Source organism: Triticum urartu, chromosome 1A, assembly GCF_056163025.1.
Source record: "Triticum urartu cultivar PI428250 chromosome 1A, HENAU_Tu73, whole genome shotgun sequence".
Classification (NCBI taxonomy): Eukaryota; Viridiplantae; Streptophyta; class Magnoliopsida; order Poales; family Poaceae; genus Triticum; species Triticum urartu.
The window spans coordinates 161,189,650-161,213,294 of record NC_141873.1 but is presented as its reverse complement, the minus strand read 5'-3'; positions in this window follow the sequence as shown (position 1 = coordinate 161,213,294).

Sequence of the window (23,645 nt, the reverse complement as noted above, 5' to 3'; positions counted from 1 at the left end):
TATCTAGTACTTGAATATCATGTGAATCTCAACATGTTACTCTAATTAATATTGTTGGGTTTTAATTGTTCATTCAATTGGGATCGGAATGCTGTCAACCATTCTCGATGTTTAACAACCACCATGATAGTTAATAAATTTATTCCTTTGCAGTAGGGAAAAACTAGCTTTACGCAAAACTGTAACCATAGAGCTTTCCACCAGCCATATATGCATATAGTATAGGTGTTTCATTCCATTACTCTCTATGTGTTACATTGCCAGCATATTCCATGTGCTGACCCGTTTTCGGGCTGCAACTTCTCATGTTGCAGACTTTCCAGACGACGAGTAAGGTGTTTTTAGGTCGTGGTTCTATACTCAGTGATGCCGTTGGAGTTGATGAACCCATTTATCTTCCGAGTCTTCCGCTGTTTTCGACACTAGATGGCCTTAAGCCATATTTATTGTAATAAGTTCTCTTTGAGACAACGATGTAATAAGTGTGTGATTGCCACTCTGCTATAAATCCTTCGATGTACTGTGTGGTGTCAGCATTACTGATCCAGGGATGACACCGGAGCGCAGTAGACTTGATCCATTCGGGTCGGGTCGCTACAGTGCGTGAGTAATTCCATCGTAGGCTTGCTGGACGGTGATGGGTTGGATGAGATTTATCATGTATTCATGTTAGTTTTGTTAGGGTTTGATCCCTAGTATCCATTATGTTCCGAGGTTGATGTTGCTATGACTTTGCTATGCTTAATGCTTGTCAGTAGGGCCCGAGTGCCATGATTTCAGATCTGAACCTATTATGCTTTCATGAATATATGTGAGTTCTTGATCCTATCTTGCAAGTCTATAGTCACCTATTATGTGTTATGATCTGGTAACACCGAAGTGATAATAATCGGGACCACTCCCGGTGATGACCGTAGTTTGAGGAGTTCATGTATTCACTTAGTTTTAATGCTTTGGTCCGGTACTCTATTAAAAGGAGGCCTTAATATCCCTTAGTTTCCAATAGGATCCTGCCCCCATGGGAGGGTAGGACAAAAGATGTCATGCAAGTTCTTTTCCATAAGCATGTATGACTATATTCGGAATACATGCCTACATTACATTGATGAACTGTAGCTAGTTCTGTGTCACCCTATGTTATAACTGTTGCATGAGGGATCGCATCCGACATAATTATCCATTACTGATCCATTGCCTACGGGCTTTCCACATATTGATCTTTGCTTAGTTACTTTTCCGTTACCACTGTTACAATCACTACAAAACTGCTACTGTTACTTTTGCCACCGTTACCGTTACTTCCATACTACTTTGCTACTAAATACTTTGCTACAGATATTAAGTGTTTGAGGTGCGGTTGAATTGACAACTCAACTATTAGTACTTGAGAATATTGTTTGGTTCCCCTTTTGTTGAATCAATAAATTTGGGTTGAATGCTCTACCCTCGAAAACTGTTGCGATCCCCTATACTTGTGGGTTATCAAGACTATTTTCTAGCACCGTTGCCGGGGAGCATAGCTCTATTCTTTGAGTTGCTTGGGATTTATATCTGCTGATCACTATGAAGAACTTGAAAGATAAAAGAACCAAGATTTTCCCCTCAACTATGAGGAGGTAAGGAACTGCCATCTAGCTCTGCACTTGATTCACCTTATGTTTTGAGTAAACTTGCGACACCTACTCCTGCTATTCATTCTGATATGTTGCATGTTATTGATGATGCCACTTCTGCTTTGCATGATACTTATGATGAAACTACTTCTATGCTTGATAATATTGTGCCACTAGGTGAATTTCTTGATGAACAACTTGCTAGGGTTAGAGAGAATGGAATTATTGAAACCGATAATATTGATGAAAGTGATGATGAAGATTCTCCCCCTAGATATGAACTACCTGTAGTGCCTGAGGGTTATGTTATGGATGAAGGAACTGCTAGAGACTTTTTAGCTTGCAATGATAGATATGACCTTAAGAAATTATGAGTTAAGCTGAAAGAAAAAATCCTTGAATGCTAGAATGAAATATGACCCTGCTTTTGCTACTTCACCTATGTGTATTTCCGATAAGGATTATGATTTCTCTGTCGACCCTGAGTTAAATACTTTGGTTGAATCTGATCCTTTCTATGGCTATGAATCTGAAACTGTTGTGGCACATCTTACTAAATGAAATGATATAGCCACCCTGTTCACTAATGATGAGAAAACTCGCTATTACTTTATCCTTAAGTTGTTTCTGTTCTCATTAAAGGCTGATGCTAAAGCATGGTTTAATTCTCTTGATCCTGGTTGTGTGCGTAGTCCCCAGGATATGATTTATTATTTATCTGCCAAATGTTTCCCCGCTCATAAGAAACAAGCTGCTTTAAGGGAAATATATAACTTTGTGCAAATTGAAGAAGAGAGTCTCCCACAAGCTTGGGGGAGGCTTCTCCAATTACTTAATGCTTTGCCTGATCATCCTCTCAAGAAAAATGAAATACTTGATATCTTTTATAATGGACTAACTGATGCTTCCAGAGACCACCTGGATAGTTGTGCTGGTTGTGCTTTCAGGGAAAGAATAGTTGATCAAGCTGAATTGCTATTGAATAATATGTTCACTAATGAAAATGATTGGATACTTCCTGAACCAACTCCTAAGCTAACTCTGAAGAAAATGGGTATTCTATTTCACAGTCCTAAAGATATGCAAGAGGCAAAGAAATCTATGAAAGAAAAAGGTATTAAAGCTGAAGATGTTAAGAATTTACCACCTTTTGAAGAAATATGTGGTCTTGATAACCCGACACAGGTAGTAAAGGTAAATTCTCTCTATAGATTTGATGAAGGTGATATTCCTCGTTATAAGTCTGCTAGCCAATGCTTAGATGAGTTTGATAATTTTATTGTTAAACAAGAAAACTTCAATGCTTATGTTGGTAGACAATTGAAACGTGATGCCTATAGGATTGAACACTTAAGTGATTATATGTCTAGAGTTAAAGGTGAACTTAAACTTATTAGTAAACATGCTTCTATGGTTACCACTCAAGTAGAACAAGTACTTAAGGCTCAGAATAATTTGCTCAATGAATTAAATAATAAGAGAACTAATAATGGTGTTAGAGTTATGACTAGAGGGGGTAAAATGACTCAGGAACCTTTGTATCCTGAGGGCCACCCTAAGAGAATTGAGAAAGATTCTCAGAAAACTAAAGTTGATGCACCTAGTCCTTCTAAAAGGAAGAAAAAGAATAATGATAGGACTTTGCATGCTTCTAGTGGACCTGCTGTTGACACACCTGAGAATCCAATGCTATTTCTATTTCTGATGCTGAAACACAATCTGGTAATGAACATGAACCTAGTGATAATGTTAATGATGAAGTTCATGTTGATGCTCAACCTAGAAAGGATAATGATGTAGAGATTTGCTACCTCTTGAGCAGTGCATTGATTTTCCCTTGAAGAGGAAAGGGTGATACAGTAAAGCAGCGTAAGTATTTCTCTCAGGTTTTGAGAACCAAGGTATCAATCTAGTAGGAGACCACGCGCGAGTCACCTCGTACCTACACAAACAAATAAGAACCTCGCAACCAACGCGATAAAGGGGTTATCAATCCCTTCACGGCCACTTGCAAGAGTGAGATCATATAGACATGATAATAATAAGATAAATATTTTTGGTATTTTATGATATAGATTGAAAGTAAATAAAGCAAAATAAACGACAATTGAAATAACTTGTTGACGGGAGATTAATATGATGGAAAATAGACCCGGGGGCCATAGGTTTCACTAGTGGCTTCTCTAAAGATAGCATAAGTATTACGGTGGGTGAACAAATTACTGTCGAGCAATTGATAGAAAAGCGAATAATTATGAGAATATCTAGGCATGATCATGTATATAGGCATCACGTCCGCGACAAGTAGACCGAAACGATTCTGCATCTACTACTATTACTCCACACATCGACCGCTATCCAGCATGCATCTAGAGTATTAAGTTCATAAGAACAGTTTAATGCCTTAAGCAAGATGACATGATGTAGAGGGATAAACTCATGCAATATTATGTAAACCCCATCTTTTTATCCTCAATGGCAACAATACAATACATGTCGGTTCCCTTTCTATCACTGGGATCGAGGACCGCAAGATTGAACCCAAAGCTAAGCACTTCTCCCATTGCAAGAAAGATCAATCTAGTAGGCCAAACCAAACTGATAATTCAAAGAGACTTGCAAAGATAAACCAATCATACATAAAAGAATTCAGAAGATTCAAATATTGTTCATAGATAGACTTGATTATAAACCCACAATTCATTGGATCTCGGCAAACACACTGCAAAAGAAGATTACATCAAATAGATCTCTAAGAGAATCGAGGAGAACTTTGTATTGAGATCCAAAGAGAGAGAAGAAGCCATCTAGCTACTAGCTATGGACCCATAGGTCTGAAGTAAACTACTCACACATCACCGGAGAGGCCATGGAGTTGATGTAGAGGCCCTCCGTGATCAATTCCCCTTCCGGCGGAGCTCCGGAAAAGGCCCCAAGATGGGATCTCTTGGGTACAGAAGGTTGCGGCGGTGGAAATAAGGTTTAGTGGTGCTCCTGGATGTTTTTGGGGTACGTGGATATATATAGGAGGAAGAAGTAGGTTGATGGAGCAACAAGGATCCCACGAGGGTGGAGGGCGCACCCAGCGGGGTAGGCGCGCCCCCTGCCTCGTGGCCGCCTCGTTGATTGCTTGACATCCACTCCAAGTCTTCCGGACCATGTTTGTTGAGAAAATCACGTTCCCGAAGGTTTCATTCCGTTTGGACTCCGTTTGCTATTCCTTTTCTACAAAACACTGTAATAGGCAAACAACAACAATTTGGGCTGGGCCTCTGGTTAATAGGTTAGTCCCAAAAATAATATAAAAGTTTAAAATAAAGCCCATTAATATCCAAAACAGATAATATAATAGCATGGAACAATAAAAAAAATTATAGATACGTTGGAGACGTATCAAGATTGAACCTCTTGTTGATCTTGATAACCCACAATCAAAGAATCAACGTTATGATAAGAGAGACTTTGTTGCTAGGAAGCACGGTAAAGAAAGAGAACCATGGGTTCAGAAACCGATGCCTTTTCCTCCTTAACCTTACAAGAAAAAGGATGGTGAGGATTTCGATCGCTTTGCTGAAATGATTAGACCTATGTTTTTGCATATGCGTTTGACTTATATGCTTAAAATGAATCCTTATGCTAAGTACATGAAGGATATTGTTACTAATAAAAGAAAGATACCACAAGCTGAAAATTCCACCATGCTTGCTAATTATACTTTTAAGGGTGGAATAACAAAGAAACTTGGAGATCCAGGAGTACCAACTATACCATGCTCCATTAAAAGAAACTATGTTAAAACTGCTTTATGTGATCTTGGAGCCGGTGTTAGTGTTATGCCTCTCTCTTTATATCGTAGACTTGATTTGAATAAGTTGAAACCTACTGAAATATCTCTGCAAATGGCTGATAAATCAACTGCTATACCTGTCGGTATTCGTGAGGATGTGCCTGTTGTGGTTGGAAACATTACTTTTTTAACAGATTTTGTTATTCTTGATATTCCCGAGGATGATAGTATGTCTATTATTCTTGGACGACCCTTTCTGAATACTGCAAGGGCTATTATTGATTGCAAAAAAGGCAATGTCACTTTTCATGTTAATGGTAATGAGCATACGGTACACTTTCCGAGGAAACAGCCTCAAGTCCACAGTATCAATTCTATTGGAAAAATTCCAACAATTACTATTGGAGGTTTTGAATTTCCTCTCCCTACTGTCAAGAAGAAATATGATATTCTTATTGTTGGGTATATGCATATCCCCATTGAGGTAACCTAGTGTTATTCGAAAATTCTCCAGTTTCATGTTATTCGAAAAGAGTTTGTTAACAAGACTTGATCAACCTTGTTAGTGGATTCCTTTTGATGAGGATGAGATGGATTAAGTTAGAAAGAACAACTCTCTGTACCCTCCTTTTACTTTCCGTTATTTATATTAAATAAAGCAAAAATAGTATTTTCTGTCTATTTTCTGAATTATCCGTGCAATAAAAAATACCCTGAAAATAAAAGTTCTCCAAATGCCCTGAAAATTTAATATGATTTTTTCTAGAATATTTAAGAATTATTGGCACTGAGAACACACCAGGGGGCCCCACCATGTGCCCATGAGGGTGGAGGGCGCGCCCACCCCCTGGGCGCGCCCCCTGCCTCATGGACCCCACATGGGCCCCCTCCATTTATTCTTGCACCCACACACTTCGTCTACCTCCAGAAAAAATCACCCACTAGCTCAAACCCGAGTTCTAGCTCATCTTGCTGCCATTTTTGATCTCCTTGCTCAAAGCTCCATTCACAAAACTGCTTTGGGGGATTGTTCTTCGGTATGTGACTCCTCCAATGGTCCAATTAGTTTTTGTTATAGTGCTTTATTTATTGCAAATTTTTGCTACTTAGGTGACCCTGTTCTTGAGCTTGCATGTCAAATTTATTTGGTCCCAAGTAGTTCTATTGCATGATATGGCCTCTAGGCACTTGTTGTAGTAGTTGCTATCAAGCTTGTTGAGTTTAGTTTACTTTTATTTTAAGTTACTAAAATTTTCAGAAATTTTCAGAAAATGATGAAGAGATTTTGAGGGGATCTTCGAGCCGAAGCTCGAAGGATAAGCAAAGTGAAGAGAATAAGATGCCCAAATATAATCTCCCTCGCACGAGGAGGTTCGGCCGTGCGAATGGCCTTGTGATGAATTCTTGAGAGCAGCCGGGATTCTTGATGACTTTTATTATTTGGCTAAGAATGTGGGCCTCATCGACTACCTCCGGGACCAGCGCGAACAGTATCTGCTACTCACTAATATTTTTGTGCAAAATTTTCATTTCCATGCTAGTTCATTTTGTTTTTAAGCTTTCTTCTTGAGTGTTTGAAAAACCTTAAGAAAAAAAATTAGTTGTAGCTTTTGGCTAGTTTGCTTTGCATGCTTGTAGTAGTAGTAATAATTAAAAGAAAACCCAAAAAGATTTCTCGTTCTTCTTTTGTTTGTTGGGAGCTTTCCCGTGTAAATAGGTTTGTTTCTTTTCTTTTTCTATGGGGGTCGAGAGGAGAAGACCATGATGAAAATGTTGAGTGGCTCTCATACGCATTATTGTTGATCTAACAAAGAGCCCATATTACCTTGCCTTCTCCCTTGAATTGAATGCTTGCAGATTCCAGCTTAGTCCAATGCACGCGCACTATTATTATTATCCACACTATTCGGTTGTGCAAGTGAAAGGCAATAATGACGATATATGATGGACTGATTGAGATGAGAGAAGATGGTATGAACTCGACCTCTCTTGTTTGTATAAATATGATTAGTTCATCGTTCCTTATTCAGCTTATTATGAATGAAACATTTTTGCAATGACAATTAGAGATTATAGTTGCTCGTGCCATGCTTAATTTTCTAGGAGTTTATAATGGTTTACCTTGCGTGCCAACATGCTATTAAAATGGTTGTGATGCGGTATGATTCGAGTGGCTTGAATTGGCACATGTTCACGCATGTAGTTGAAACAAAATCAACATAGCCTCCACGATATTTATGTTCATGGTGAATTATATCCTACTCATGCTTGCATTCAGTGTTGATTAATTTTAATGCATGTTCATGACTGTTGTCGCTCTCTAGCTGGTCGCTTCCCAGTCTCTTTCTAGCCTTCATTTGTACTAAGTGGGAATACTGCTTGTGCATCCAACTCCATAAACCCCAAAAGTTATTCCATATGAATCCACCATACCTTCCTATATGCGGTATCTACCTTCCGTTCCAAGTAAATTTGTATGTGCCAAACTCTAAACCTTCAAATGAAATTCTGTTTTGTATGCTCGAATAGCTCATGTATCAACTAGGGCTGTCTATATCTTCCATGGTAGGCGGGTTATTCTCAAGAGGAGTGGACTCCGCTCCTCACTCACGAGAAAATGGCTGGTCACCGGGATGCCCAGTCCCATGCTCAAATCAAATCAAAATAATTGCAAGAAAAACTCCACCAGGATTGTTGTTAGTTGGAGGCACCCGTTGTTTTGGGCAAGCCATGGATTGATGCTTGTTGGTGGTGGGGGAGAATAAAATTTACCATTCTACTTGGGAACCGCCTATAATGTGTGTAGCATGGAAGATATCGAGATCTCTCGGTTGTTATGTTGACAATGAAAGTATACCGGTGAGTATGACTGTGACTGGATCTCTTTTACCATGAATTACAATTTCTAGTTAGCCCTTGATCTTCAGAGATGCTTTGCATTTATGTTTTGCGGTCTCAGAAAGTGCTAGCGAGATACCATCTTGTTATATCATATTATTATTGTTTTGAGAAAGTGTTGTCATCCGAGATTTATTATTATTTCTTGCTAGTTGATTATGCCATTGATATGAGTAAATACGAGACCTAAATGTTATTGTGAATATGGTTAGTTCATAATCATTGTTGAAAACTTGAATGTTGGCTTTACATATTTACAACAACAAGAGAAAACAGAGTTTGTAAAAGTTTTTCTTTATCACTTTCAGTTTATCAACTGAACTGCTTGAGGATAAGCAAAGGTTTAAGCTTGGGGGAGTTGACATGTCTCCAACGTATCTACTTTTCCAAACACTTTTGCCCTGTTTTGGACTCTAGCTTGCACGATTTGAATGGAACTAACCCGGACTGACGCTATTTTCAGTAGAATTGCCATGGTGTTATTTTTGTGGAGAAATAAAAGTTCCCGGAATGACCTGAAAATCAACGGAGAATATTTTTGTAATATATAAAAAATACTGGTGAAAGAATCAAGGCCAGGGGGCCCACACCTTGTCCACGAGGGTGGGGTGTGCCTACCCCCTGGGCGCGCCCCCTGCCTTGTGGGCACTCTGGTGCTCCACCGACCTCAACTCCAACTCTATATATTCACGTTCGGGGAGAAAAAAAATAAGAGAGAAGGATTCATCGCGTTTTACGATACGGAGCCGCCGCCAAGCCCTAATCTCTCTCGGGAGGGCTGATCCGGAGTCCGTTCGGGGCTCCGGAGAGGGGAATCCGTCGCCATCATCATCATCATCATCAACCTTCCTCCATCACCAATTTCATTATGCTCACCGCCGTGTGTGAGTAATTCCATCGTAGGCTTGCTGGACGGTGATGGGTTGGATGAGATTTATCATGTACTTGAGTTAGTTTTATTAGGGTTTGATCCCTAGTATCCATTATGTTCCGAGATTGATGTTGATATGACTTTGCTATGCTTAATGCTTGTCACTAGGGCACGAGTGCCATGATTTCAGTTCTGAACCTATTATGTTTTCATGAATATATGTGAGTTCTTGATCCTATCTTGCAAGTCTATATTCACCTATTATGTGTTATGATCCGGTAACCCCGAAGTGAGAATAATCGGGACCACTCCCGGTGATGACCGTAGTTTGAGGAGTACATGTATTCACTAAGTGTTAATGTTTTGGTCCGGTACTCTATTAAAAGGTGGCCTTAATATCCCTTAGTTTACGTAAGGCCCCCGCTGCCACGGGAGGGTAGGACAAAAGATGTCATGCAAGTTCTTTTCCATAAGCAGGTATGACTATATTCGGAATACATGCCTACATTACATTGATGAACTGGAGCTAGTTCTGTGTCAACCTATGTTATAACTGTTGCATGAGGGATCACATCCGAAATTACTATCCATCACTAATCCATTGCCTACGAGCTTTTCACATATTGATCTTTGCTTAGTTACTTTTCTGTTACCACTGTTACAATCACTACAAAACTGCTACTCTTACTTTTGCCACCGTTACCGTTACTTCCATACTACTTTGCTACTAAATACTTTGCTGTAGATATTAAGTCTTTCAGGTGCGGTTGAATTGACAACTCAACTGTTAATACTTGAGAATATTCTTTGGCTCCCATTGCATCGAATCAATAAATTTGGGTTGAATACTCTACCCTCGAAAACTGTTGTGATCCCCTATACTTGTGGGTTATCACCCGCCACGACCTCCCTAAGTGATAGCAACCGCCCGTACCACTGGCCGAACGGAGGGGGTCGTCCCCACCCCCGCAGCCGATGCGGGCGCAGCTGAATCAAGACCTCGATGGCCTCTTCTGACCCTCGAGCACGTCCAGGCCAAGGTCGAGCCCCGGAGGATACGCAGCGGGGAGACGCGCGCGTCGTCATAGATCGGCACCGCGACGAACTCCACCAGACCGATGGGTGCGGCGGCCTCAATGTCGACGAGCCCACGCTCGGTGTTGGCGGGTGCCTACCTTTTGAGGTCGGCTGCCCTGCCTTTACACGAGAGTTGCGACAAGTCCGTTGGCTGTCCGTTCGCACGTTCAAGCCAGAGATACCTAAGAAGTTCAATGGGAGGCTGAACCCGGCAGAGTTCCCGAGCATATACACCATTGCTGTTCAAGTTGCCGGGGAAGAGATGAGAAGGTGTTTGCCAACTACTTCCCTTTGGCTCTCAAGTCCAACGTGAGGTCTTGGCTGATGCACCTGCCGAAGAACTCCATTTCGTCATGGGCAGACCTGTGCCACGAGTTCATCGGTGCCTTCACTAGTGGCCACCAAGAGCCCGGCAGGCCCAGCGACCAAAAGGAAGGAGAAACTCTCCGTAAGTATTTACAACGATTACGTAAAGTTCATAGCAATATTCCAAATATCCATCCGGCAGCCGTTATAGCAGGCTTCCAGTCCAATGTGAGCAACCGTCGCATTCGTTCTAAGATGAATGTGCGGTTTCCCAAGACTGTGAAGGAACTATACACACTGGTGGATAAGTGTGCTCGGATGGAGGAAGGAAGGAAGTTGCCTGGAGAGGAGGATTGCATCAATGTTGATTCAGAGGATGAATATGAATCAACCAGTCAGAGGAAGGGCAAGAAGCCCAGTAAGAAGCCAAGAGATAAGGCAATGATTACTGTAGAAGGCTCAGGCACACCTAGTACCGGCAAGAAGGCCAAGGCTGAGGCCCCTGGCAAGGAAGTTGCCGCTTGCACAGCCTGCCGGGAAGCCGCCGCCGCTGAGAAAGCTGGGAAAGCCGAGGGCCCGTATTGCAAGATCCACTGGACCATGGGCCATGACCATTAGGAGTGTTACCAGGTTGAGCAGCTTGTCAAGAAACAGAGAGTAGAATATGATAAGTATGACAAGGAAAAAGGTCAGAATGCCACTGGCGGAAAGGGCCGAGGCGGTGAAGCAAATCACCCTAGCAAACCCTTTCGGAACCAAGGAAAACTTGCCAGGGGCCAAGACAAGGAAGTTTGTGATGATGTGAGTGAAGAAGGGAATGAAGAGGAAACCAGTGAGCAGGAATTTCAGAAGGCCATTGACGCCCTATGCATTGATGGGGGTGCATCTTTGCACGCCTCTCAGCTCCAGCTCAAGCGATGGGCATGAGAGATCAATGTCGTGGAGCTAGCGCCAGAGGCCCAGAAGCCGCTCAAATGGCCCGGCATGCCAATCATCTTTGATGAGGAGGATCATCCTGGCCGCACCATCGTGGTAGGATGCTTGCCATTGTTGGTCTCCCCGACAATTCGCAACCTGAAGGTCACAAAGATGTTAGTGGATGGTGGGGTCGGGATGAATCTGATTTCCCCAGCAGTCATCAACAAGCTTCAGATAGGAGAAGAAGAGCTAGAGGTTATCGGCACGTTTCAAGGAGTTAACCCCGGCAGGAGCAATCCTAAAGGGAAGATTACGTTGCTGGTGACGTTTGGGGGAGAACTGAACTACCGGACAGAGAAAGTTGTGTTTGATGTGGTTGATCTCCCCCTTCCGTACAATGGGATTCTTGGACGCACGGCCCTGGCCAAGTTTATGGAAGCATTCCACCATGCTTATAACACACTAAACATTCATGGGCCACTGGGAGTCATCACTATCCCATCAGATGAGAAGGATGCAATTATCTGCGTGGACAAGATGTACCAGGATGCAGTCACAGCAGAGGCTGCAGCAGCAACAGCTCCTGCCAAGAACAACAAAGGAAAGAAAAGGGATTGTAGGACTTCCGGCAAGGAGTCCGGGAAGCGTGCCCCCTCCGAATGCACGACACCCATTGACGACGTGCCGGAGTGTTCCAATAGCAAGATATCCAAGGTTGCTGCACCCCAAGTAAAGAAGGTCCCGACAGGGCTGGATGGCATTGACGGTAGTTTCACCATCAGCGCCACCCTTGATGACAAATAGGAAAGCGCGCATGTTACCTTCCTGCAGGCGAATATCGATGTGTTTGCCTGGCAACCATCTGATATCCCCGGTGTTCCCACGGAGGTAATCGAGCACCACCTTGCTGTCTGCCCACACGCCCAACCTATCAAGCAGAAAGTACGAAAGCAGGCCTTGGAAAGGGAGCAATTTATTGCTGAGGAAATCAAGAAATTGGAGGTAGCTAGTTTGGTTAGAGGAGTACTGCATCCTACATGGCTAGTAAATCCAGTGGTAGTTCGGAAGGCAAATGGGAAATGGAGGCTTTGCATTGATTTCACAGATCTCAACAAGGCTTGCCCGAAGGACCCATTTCCTTTGCCGCGCATCGACCAGATTGTGGATTCCACTTCATGGTGTGATTTGCTCTCCTTTCTGGACGCGTATTCCAGATATCACCAGATCTTTATGTCCAAAGAAGATGAAGAGAAGACATCGTTCATCACTCCATGTGGTACGTATTGCTTTGTCCGCATGCCATTCAGACTAAAGAGTGCCGGATCCATTTTTGCAAGGACAGTTCAGATTGGTTTTGAGCCACAGTTACACAAAAACATAGAAGCATATATGGATGATATCGTGGTCAAAACCAAGGATAAGACCACCCTTATCCATGATTTGGAGGAAACATTTGCTAATCTGTGCAAGATCAATTTGAAGCTTAATCCGGAGAAGTGTGTGTTTGGTGTCCCCTCTGGCAAGCTGCCTGGTTTCTTCATGTCCCATCGGGGGATTGAAGCTAACCCTGACAAGATCAAAGCCATCGTGCAGATTCAAGCACCAAGGACAGTTAAGGATGTAAGGCGCTTGATGGGATGTGTTGCCGCGCTAAGAAAGATTCATTTCCAAGTCTGTCGAGCGTGCCCTGCCGTTATTTAAAATTTTGAAGAAGGCAAGGCCCATGAAGTGGACCCTGGAAGTAGATGCAGCTCTACAGGAGTTGAAGGCCTACCTATCGTCTGTGCCTACCTTGGTTGCACCTAAACCCCAAGAGTCGTTGTTGCTATACTTGGCGGCAACCAACCAAGTGGTCAGTGCGGCCTTGGTAGCACAGCGAGAAGTAGATGAGGCAGAAAGTGGACACATAACGGCAGAGTCAGAAAAGGACCAGAACAGTAGTGAGCATGACATCAAGAGCAACCCCAAGGATGCAGTAAGGAAGAAAGTTGTCGGTGTACAAAAGTAGGGCCTCTTCTTTTGATCCCCGCATGTCGAGCGGCGTCGTCCATGTGCATGGCGATGGGCCACATGCCGCAAGATCCAGAGACAGAGCTGGGCCCCCCCGAGGCGCCGCAGGCGGTGTGGGACCCTCCGGGGGCGCCGCCGTGCCACCCACGGGTGGCACGATGACCTCCAGGACGCCCACCCCGGCGCCCACAACACGCTCTTCCCAGGTTGTGTGCGGAGAGCAGCATCACCACGCCGGTGACCCTGGACACTGCCGTGGAAAGATTCATCTGTGTCATTCGCGGGATGAAGGAGGCCAGCATACACGCCGGAGTGCTGGCAAAAATGGTGCACAGCCGCTGGGTCGTGACAGAGCTCCTTCTAACGTGGTTATGAGTCGAAGCGCGCCACGGTCCACGCCACCCACGCCAGCAGAAGCTTTGGCGCGTGCGCAGCTGCTCCTCGATTTCCCTCCTGCTGCGGAGAAGCTCGACGAGTGGAGAGCCACTATTCGGAGCCTCATCGGCATCGCCAACAAAGATGAGCCACGGCCGGCGGGGCCCTCAGGCCGGCGCTCCATCGAGCCACTGCACGCCAGCGGTGGAGGGGTCGGAGGCGCCGCGGCCACGGTGCACTCTCCTCCTCCACGCCAGCCACTACGGGTGTCGGTCCGTCGTGATGACGCTTGTGATAACATTTCCATAGCGTCGTCCGACGCACGGACCCACCGTGACCAACGCCAGGTTCTTCGGGACCGAGCCCATGAAGACGCTCGAACCACCATTGAGCGCCGGCGCGATACACACCACTAGTTAGATAGCCAGGCGAGGCCCTCCATGGACCGCCCGGCCCTGGGAGGCTCCGGCGGCCTACCTTACAAGGTGGTTTGCCTCGCCTTTACCTGTGAGCTATGGCACTTCCAGTGGCCGTCCCACCGCATGTTCAAGCCCGATGTCGGCGAGAAGTACAATGGCAACAGTCACCCATCGGAGTTCCTCGGCATCTACACCATCACGATGCAAGCCTCTAGGGCTCGCGACGATAAGGTGCTTGCCAATTACTTCCCATTGGCCCTGAAACCCAATGTGATGTCTTGGTTGATGCACTTGCCGGTGGATTCCATTTCTTCTTGGTCGGACCCGTGTCATGAGTTCGTTGTTGCCTTCACTGGAGGCCACCAAGCTCATGGCCAGGCGAGTGATTTTCATATCATTCTCCAGAAGGAAGGTGAAAACCTGCGCAAGTACATACAAAGGTTCAGTCGAGTGCAATACAACATCCCAGATGTTCACCCTGCCACCATGATCAGCGCATTCCATCAGAATGTGCACAACCGCAAGACACGTGAAGAGATAGTGATGAACAAGGTCAAGGATGTGGCCGAACTTTACGTTCTGGTCGATAGATGCGCTCGGGCAGAAGAGGGGAGGAAGTACCCTGGCGAAGACGCCGGCGCGGAAACCGACTCTATCGACGAAGACACCGCTGCCCCGACGAAGAAAGATCGTGCTTGCGTCGAGGGATCTGATGACACCGCCGCCGCCAAGAAGGCCAAGGCAGACGACCCCGACAAGGAGATTGCCGGGTGCGCCGCTTGCCGGGCCTTAGCGATTGCCGACAAGCCAGGGGGCTCCGACAAGCAGTACTGCAAGATCCACCACACCAAAGGCCACGACCTCCAGAACTGCCGACAAGTCGAGATGCGTGCTGAAAAGCAAAAAGCCAAGTATGAGAGGTGGGAGAAGGAGAAGGGCCAAGATGGCGCTAAAGGATCCGGCAAGAAGCGTGGCGGCCAAGGAGGTCACCGCGACAAGGATAACCAGCAAGAGAGGCCCGCTCGGGGCCGCGACAAGAAGCAGGAAGACGATGATCACGACGAGGACGACGAGTCCGGCGAGCATGAGTTCCAGAAGGCTACAGAGGCCATGTGCGTCGATGGTGGCGCCTCGCTGCATACTTCTCACCGCCAGCTCAAACAGTGGGCGTGTGAGATCACAGCAGCAGAGCCCCCATTCGACGCTCAGAAGCCACTGAAGTGGTCCAGCACGCCCCTCATCTTTGACGCCGAGGACCACCCTGACTGCACAACTGTGGTCGGGTGTTTGCCATTGTTGGTCTCACCAATGATACGCAACCTCAAGGTGAACAAGATTTTGGTTGACGACGGGGCTGGTCTGAACTTGATCTCACCCATTGTGATCAAAAGGCTACAAATTCCTGATGGAGACCTCGAGGAAACGGGCACATTTCAAGGGGTCAACCCGGGAAGGAGCCAGCCAAAGGGGAAGGTCACATTGCCTATGACGTTTGGAGGCGAGTTGAACTACAAGACGGAGATGATTGTCTTTGATGTGGCCGAGATCCCCTTGCCCTACAACGGGATCCTCGGCCGCCCGCACTAGCCAAGTTCATGGCGGTGTCACACTACACCTACAACACGCTGAAGATGCCTGGGACGATGACCATCATCACCGTCCCCTCCGACAATAAGTACGCGCTAATATGCACTGACCAACTCTACCGAGAAGCAGTTGCAGTAGCTGCCGCCAAGGCACTTGCTCCTGCCGCTGAAGCCACGAGAGGGAAGAAGGATACCGGCAAGACCTCTCGCACCCACTCCGGCAAGCGCACCTCTTCGGAGTGTTGTGCTACCGTCAAGGACATGCTAGAGAACTCCACCGGCAAGAGCAAGAAATCCAAAGCTGCACCACCAGAGACCAAGAGGGTGTCCGTCAAGGAGGATGGCACGGGAGGGGCTTTCACCATAAGCTCCACCCTCGACAACAAATAGGAAAGTGCGCTCGTCACTTTCTTGCGGGCGAATGTCGATGTGTTTGCATGGCGAGCATCCGACATCCCCAGCCTTCCGAGGGAATTGATTGAGCACCACCTTGTTGTGTGTCCCCATGCGCGACCCGTCAAGTAGAAGGTTAGGAAGCAAGCTTTGGAACGACATGAATTCATCACCGAGGAGATCCGGAAGTTGGAAGCGGCAGGCTTGGTGAGAGGAGTGCTCCATCCGACGTGGTTGGCCAATCCGGTGGTGGTGCGCAAGGCGAACGGGAAGTGGAGGTTGTGTATTGATTACACGGATATCAAGAAGGCTTGTCCTAAGGACCCCTTCCCGTTGCCGCACATTGACCAGATTGTTGACTCCATGGCCGGGTGTGATCTATTATCATTCCTCGACGCCTACTCGGGCTACCACCAAATCTTCATGGCAAAGGAAGACGAAGAGAAGACATCATTCATCACCCCATGTGGTACGTATTGCTTTTTACGGATGCCTTTCGGGTTGAAGAGTGCTGGCTCGACATTCGCAAGGGCGGTCCAAATTGGTTTTGAGCCCCAGCTACATAGAAATATGGAAGCTTATATGGATGACATAGTGGTCAAAACCAAGGACAAGGAGACCCTTGTACAAGACTTAGAAGAGACGTTTGCCAACCTACGCAAGATCAACCTCAAGTTGGACGCTGAGAAGTGTGTATTCGACATTCCGTCCGGCAAACTTCTCGGGTTCTTTGTGTCACAGCGTGGGATCGAGGCAAATCCGGACAAGATCAAGGCTATTGAGCAGATTGAGGCACCCAAGCGGATCACGGATGTGCGTCAGCTCACTGGCTGCATTGCCGCCATGAGCAGATTCATCTCCAAGTCCACTGAGCGTGCCCTTCCCCTTTTCAAGATCTTGAAGAAGGCGGGCCCAATGGAGTGGACCCCAGAGGCCGATGCAACATTGTAGGATCTAAAGAAATACCTTTCCTCTACACCAATACTGGTTGCACATAAACCACAAGAGCCATTGCTGCTGTATCTGGCGGCGACGAATCAAGTGGTCAGTGCCACGCTAGTGGTGCAAAGGGAGGTCCGTAAATAGGCAGTGGCGACAGCAGGATTGGCGGATGGCGAGCCAGAGATTCCCTCGGCAGGGCCCGATGCCGGCATGGCAAGGCCCCCGGCGGAGTCTAACGCTATCAGGAGAGGCCCCATGCAATCAAATGAGGTGGTGCAGAAGAAGAAGATGATGCAGCACCCGGTTTACTTTGTCAGCTCCCTCCTGCAGGGGGCTAGGTCAAGGTACTCTGGTGTGCAGAAATTGCTCTTCGGCCTCCTTATGGCCTCGAGGAAGCTGCACCACTACTTCCAAGCACACGAAATCACCGTCGTCACCCGCCTCCCATTACAACGGATACTGCACAACCTAGACACAACCGGAAGGATTGTGGAGTGGGCCTTGGAGCTTTCGAGCTTTGGTTTGAAGTTTGAAAGTACTTCGACAATCTAGAGCAAAGTCTTGGAAGAGTTCATTGCAGAATGGACCTTAACGCCTGACGAGGAAATCCAGGAGACCACCCTCCCCGGCAAGGAAGCAAGTCGCAACTGGATCATGTACTTTGACGGGGCGACGATGCTGGTGTGCTGCTCGTCGCACCCACCAGAGAGCACCTCATGTATGTAATCCAGATGCACTTTCCCAGGGAGATGTCCACCAACAACACTGCTGAGTACGAGGGGTTGCTTGCCGGCGTCAGGATCGCGGTGGACCTCGGGGTCAAAAAACTCATCATCAGGGGCGATTCACAGCTTGTCGTCAAACAAGTTAACAAAGATTATCAGAGCCATTGATGGAGGCCTACGTAGATGAGGTGAGGAAGCTGGAGGAGCGCTTTGACGGTATACAAGCGGATCACGTTCCACGAGCGGAGAACAACATCGCCGATTACCTGTCAAAGCGCGATGCATTCAAGCTACCTGTGGAACCAGGTACCTTTTTGCTTCGGTTAACTCAACCATCCATCAAACCATCAACGGAGCAGAACAAACAGAGGAAATCAGGCCCCAGCAAGTACTTTCCCGCTGAGCCCCCAGGGGCCACCGGCAAGGGTCTTGCCGTGGATTCTGAGCCTGCCGAGGAGTGACTGATTCCGATGGGCCGTCAAGCCCTGGCCGTAGAGACGGCCGCTCCCATGGCAGAAGAAATGCCTTTGGTCCTTGCCGTCGAGCCCCAGGCTCCGGCATGGGCATAACATACCATCCTATTCCTCCAAACAGGGGAGCTTCCCGAGGAGCAGGAAGAAGCAGAGAAAGTAGCCCGTCGGTCTGCCATGTATCAGTTCGTCGATGACGTCCTGTATAGGAAGAGGCCGAGCGGTGTGAAATTGAAGTGCATTCCCCAGGAGGAAGAACTGGAGCTATTGGCGGAGATACACGGAGGCATATGTGGCTCCCACATAGGGTCGAGGGCCCTTGCCGGCAAGGCATTCCGGCAAGGTTTCTTCTGGCCCACTGCCCTCCAGGATGCAACAGCACTAGTAACCAAGTGTGAAGCGTGTCAGTTCCATTCAAAGAAGCTTCATCAACCAACCCAAGTCCTTTAAACAATTCCTCTTTCCTGGCCATTCTCGGTCTAGGGGCTCGACATCCTGGGCCCTTTCCCCCGCGCTCACGGGGGATTTGAGTACTTGTACGTTGCGATTGACAAGTTCACAAAGTGGCCAAAGGTGGAAGCAGTGAGGAAGGTGACCGCGCAGTCAGCCATCAAGTTCTTCAAGGGGCTAGTGTGCCGTTTTGGTGTGCCAAACAGAGTCATCACCGACAACGGCACGCAGTTCACAAGCCACACCTTCATGCAATACATCCAAGACCTCGGCAGTAGGGTCTGTTTCGCTTCCATGGCACACCCACGGAGCAACGGCCAGGCGGAGAGGGCAAATGCCGAAGTGTTGCGAGGCCTGAGGATAAAGACTTTTGACAGGATGCACAAGAGTGGAAAGCGCTGGATTGATGAGTTGCCGGTAGTTCTTTGGTTGATCAGAACAACACCAAATCGAGCCACCGGCCAGACACCCTTTGCCCTAGTATATGAGGCAGAAGCAGTTCTCCCCACGGAACTCATATACGGGTCACCTCGAGTGCTCGCTTACGACGAGCTTGAGCAAGAGCAATTGCGGCAAGATGACGCAACGCTCCTTGAGGAAGATCGTCTTCGGGCGGCTGTGAGAGCAGCACGCTACCAGCAAGCCTTGCGCCACTACCATAGCCGTAAGGTTCATGCTCGAAGCTTTGAGGAAGGCGACCTTGTTCTTCGTCGCATTCAGTCGGCCAAGAATTCCAAGTTGACGCCAAAGTGGGAAGGTCCTTATCGGATAATACGAGTCACCAGGCCTGGCGCAGTCCGCCTGGAGACCGAATATGCAATTCCAGTGAGCAACTCCTGGAACATTGAACATCTTCGCAAGTTTTAACCATAAGGCGCGGTTGTCGGGCCCCCCGGCAACCCACCTTTTGTACAAGCCTTGTCAGCAAGGCATGTAACCCTCTGTATGAAGCTAGGCGTAGACCTTGAGCATAAATAAATGAAGGCTGGCACCCTAAGTTTTAGCATGCATGCTAGGTTAAGTCTCTCCCTCGGTTAGGCTTGATAGTGCATAGCGGTGACTAACCCCTAGCCTAGAGGTCGAGTGTGCGTCTTTCTATCTTCTTTGGTTCGTAGGGCACGTGGACACTTCTGCTGAGCCACTTGGGAGAGATAAAACGAACCGGCGCTCCAGCCCCGCAAGCCGAGACTGCCGGGGGCTGAAGACACAAGGATCTAACCACGGCAAGCCAAAGTTGCCGGGGGCTGCAGATTCAGATAAGTCTTTCATCCCCTATTGTGCATTTCCGTATGGAACTGGGACAAATGAAACCTCGTTTTGCTCCAAGACCACCGTACTCCCCCTTCTTCTTGTACCCAAGTCCCCGGGACAGAACCAGGTCGTAGACGAGGTGGCAAGGAAATAAACGAAGGGCCTAACTCTACTTCACCCTTGCCTCCGCCAAAAGCGTGAGAATGGTCGAGTGAAGTCAGGGGACGGCAAGGCCTATTGCTGAGCGACAATGTTTATCTTAAAATAACAAGGATTCATTCCTTGGCGTGGGCCTCGCTCACGCACAAAGAACCCGGCAAGCACCCTTTCTCATTAAAAACATCCCATACAGGTACAGTTCATACGGAATTAAAAACATGAGCAAGGGGATTACAAGTCTTAAATTAACAAGTGCCCGCAGGCTTACAAACTAAAAAAGAAGAAGATAAGATGCCCATAATCCCTTTCTTGTCCCTCTCCTTAGAAAGCGGAACAAGGTGGCGGGAGGGAAAAAAGAGCGCCTAGGCAAGGTACGAGGAGCAGAAGGCACCAAGAGAACATCTTGGTGCCAGGAAAGGAGATGGAAGACGAGGCAGCAGACCGGCAATACGTGACGATGGCATATGTGCCCGCGTACTCTGAGTTAATGGTCGCCATCTGTTTTCTTCGCCTTCTCTGGCCCTCCTACGCCGGCCGCCCAAGGAGACGATGGGGATCGCCCCGATGGAGAGCTTGACGAGGAAGGCCCTCGGCAGGTCTCGCGGCGTAGGGCGGGGAGACGCGGTCAGTCAGAGACGAGGTCGATGTGACCTCGCTCGACGCTCTTGTCGTCGCTGTCGCTACCCTCGTCATCACTCCTGCTTGAGGAGGGATCTTCATCGTCAGAGGAGCTCTCCACACAGCACTTTAGGAAAGTTCCAAGATCTCCAAAGACCTTGATGGAGAGCAGGCCGCCCTCCATTAACTTGAAGTAAAGGAAAAGCCCCGCCGTCAGGCTGTGGATGCGAGTGAACGTCTTGCAGCTGCGGCGGAGGTACATGACGTGAGGAGCGGGGAAGTCGATGTCGACCCGCGTGCCGCCGTTCCCGCAGCCCCTCATGTGCAACCTGAGGGTCTGGGGTGGATCTAGCTCCATCTCCCAAGAAAATGGGGTAGGGAACGGAGGCAGCGACATGGTGGCCGGCGCAGCCTGATGAAGAACTCGCGGGGCTGGTCCTCGATGTGGCCCTCCATCGGGGAAGCATCGCTGGCGGAGGCAAGGCCGGTGCGCCACCCCGTCCCCCTCTCCCCCGAGTGCCACAGCGACCCCAGCCTCACCCCCTCCCCCTTCCTCTCGTGGCCGGCTCCGCCACCACGAGCTCTTGGGGAGGAGGGATGCGATGTCGAGCAGCAACCCTCACCGCCACCATCGAAGGGCCAGCGCCTCCTCTCACCATGGTGGGTAGAAGAAAGGAGTGGAGGTGGAAGAGGATGGATGCTAAGAGAATGTGGGATGACATCCCCTCCTCCTCCTTATAAAGGGGCAAGGTCAAGGCTCGGCCGCCCACCCAAGCAATCCAGCCACCGGAGGCGCAGGAAATCAGGACCGACCCGCTGCCCCAATCAGCGACGACCCGGTTTCCCGCCTCCACAACCTGCCACATGCATGGGGGACACGTGGCGAGCAAGCAGAATTGAGGGACGGGTGAGGCGACTGTTTCCCACCCCGTGATCATGGGGGACTGACGCCTTGAAGACCACGACCCGAGTCCGCCCTAGTAACTTAGCCGCGCCTCTGCGCCTTCCTCTTTTTATGGGGAAACCGCGAGCCGCCTCTTTACCACGACATGACGCATGCATGCGGAAACTGCCCCACGCATGACCCCCACGTCACGCATGACCCTCCACGTCGCGCGTTCAACGCAGGTCGTGGGGAAGCGCAGCGGACGAGAAGTTACTATGGTAAAATCCGCCTCACCTGCCCGCGCACCATTCTGGGCCTAGCCCAACAATGCAGCGCGCTTATTTGTGGCCCAGGCTCGGGGGCTCCTGTCGGTGTACAAAAGTAGGGGCTCTTCTTTTCACCCCTTTACTTGTGCACGGGCAGTCAGGGCCGCGCGCCACAGCCACACTTAGTAGGGCAGAGGAGGGAAGCCGGGGAAAAGCCAATGCATGAGACAACCAAGGCAACGCCAAGACCAGAAGCGCAGGAGAGCAAGAGGGCGAGGTGGACTCCCTCGGCAAGATCCTTGCCGAGGCGGCCCCAGCAGCCCCGACAAGAGCCTTGCCGGGGCAACTTGCCTGACGCCAACGAAGCGAGCCACCCTTGAGCCCAAGGGTTCCAAACACCGCCAACAACTACATTGGGACCAGGGCTCGGGAGGCACCTCCATAGTGGCATGCAGATCTTTGTGAAGACCATTAATACTCAAGGTCAGATGAGAACCAGAAGACGGCAACCCTTGGTAGGATCCTAGCTAAGGAAATCCACAAGACCCCCGGCAAGACTCTTGCCGGGGACGACTGCAACGCCATGGCAAGACCCTTGCCGGACCCCCGGCAAGGCCCTTGCCGAGGGCATCAGTAGGGCCACAGCCAGGCCTGCACCTGCCAAGACTCCACCGCCATCTCCATGCAGGTGTCAGCTCAACCAGTTGAGCAGGCGCTTGCGTGGCGTCGTGCGGCCTCTACACCGACCCAGCAAGCTCCTGCGTGGTGGCATGCAAGTCTTCCTAAAGGCTCCACCACCGCGCCAGCCCAGCAGCCGCGGACGTGTGTCGAGGCCAGGTGAGGCGGCGACAATTGGGACGTGCTTCCTTGCCATCCCCGATAAAGCAAGGAGGGCACGTCGGCAGCGCATTGAATGCGTTTGTCCGATGGTCCCAGAGGATAGGCTCATCGACTGTAGACCTTTCCACCTCATGTGTGCCACTGTGGCAACCCCTTTTTTTCCTATAAAAGGAGGCCCGAGGCATACTGGAGAGGGATTTAGCTCTTTTGGGCAAAGTTGCACCCCGTAGCTAGATCAAGAACACAAAAACACTCAAATACATCCACCAAAGCAGGACTAGGGTATTACGCATCTTCGCGGCCCAAACCTGGGTAAACGATCCGCGTGCTTCCTGTCATACGCGCTCTTTGCACAACCTCGCGCTCACCTACCGTAGAAGGGATCCAAGTGACCCCATAGGTGTCGTTTCCACCGACAAAAGTGGTGTAGCACCCAGTGTACTTCGTAAGCTCCTTGTTATAAGGGGCTAGATCGAGGTACTCTGGCATGCAAAAGCTAACCTTTGGTCTCGTTATGGCCTGAAGGAAACTGAGCCACTACTTCCAAGCCCATGAGATCATGGTTGTCACTCATTTTCCATTGCAAAGGATACTCCAAAACCTTGAGGCTACCGGCAGAATAGTGGAGTGGGCTTTGGAGTTGTCAATCTTTGGTTTGAAGTTTGAGAGCACATAAACTATTCAGAGCAAGGCACTGGCAGAGTTTATTGCTGAATGGATGCCCACCCCTGATGAGGAAGTGACAGAGACAGCTATCCCCAGCAAGGAATCGCCCCAAGAATGGA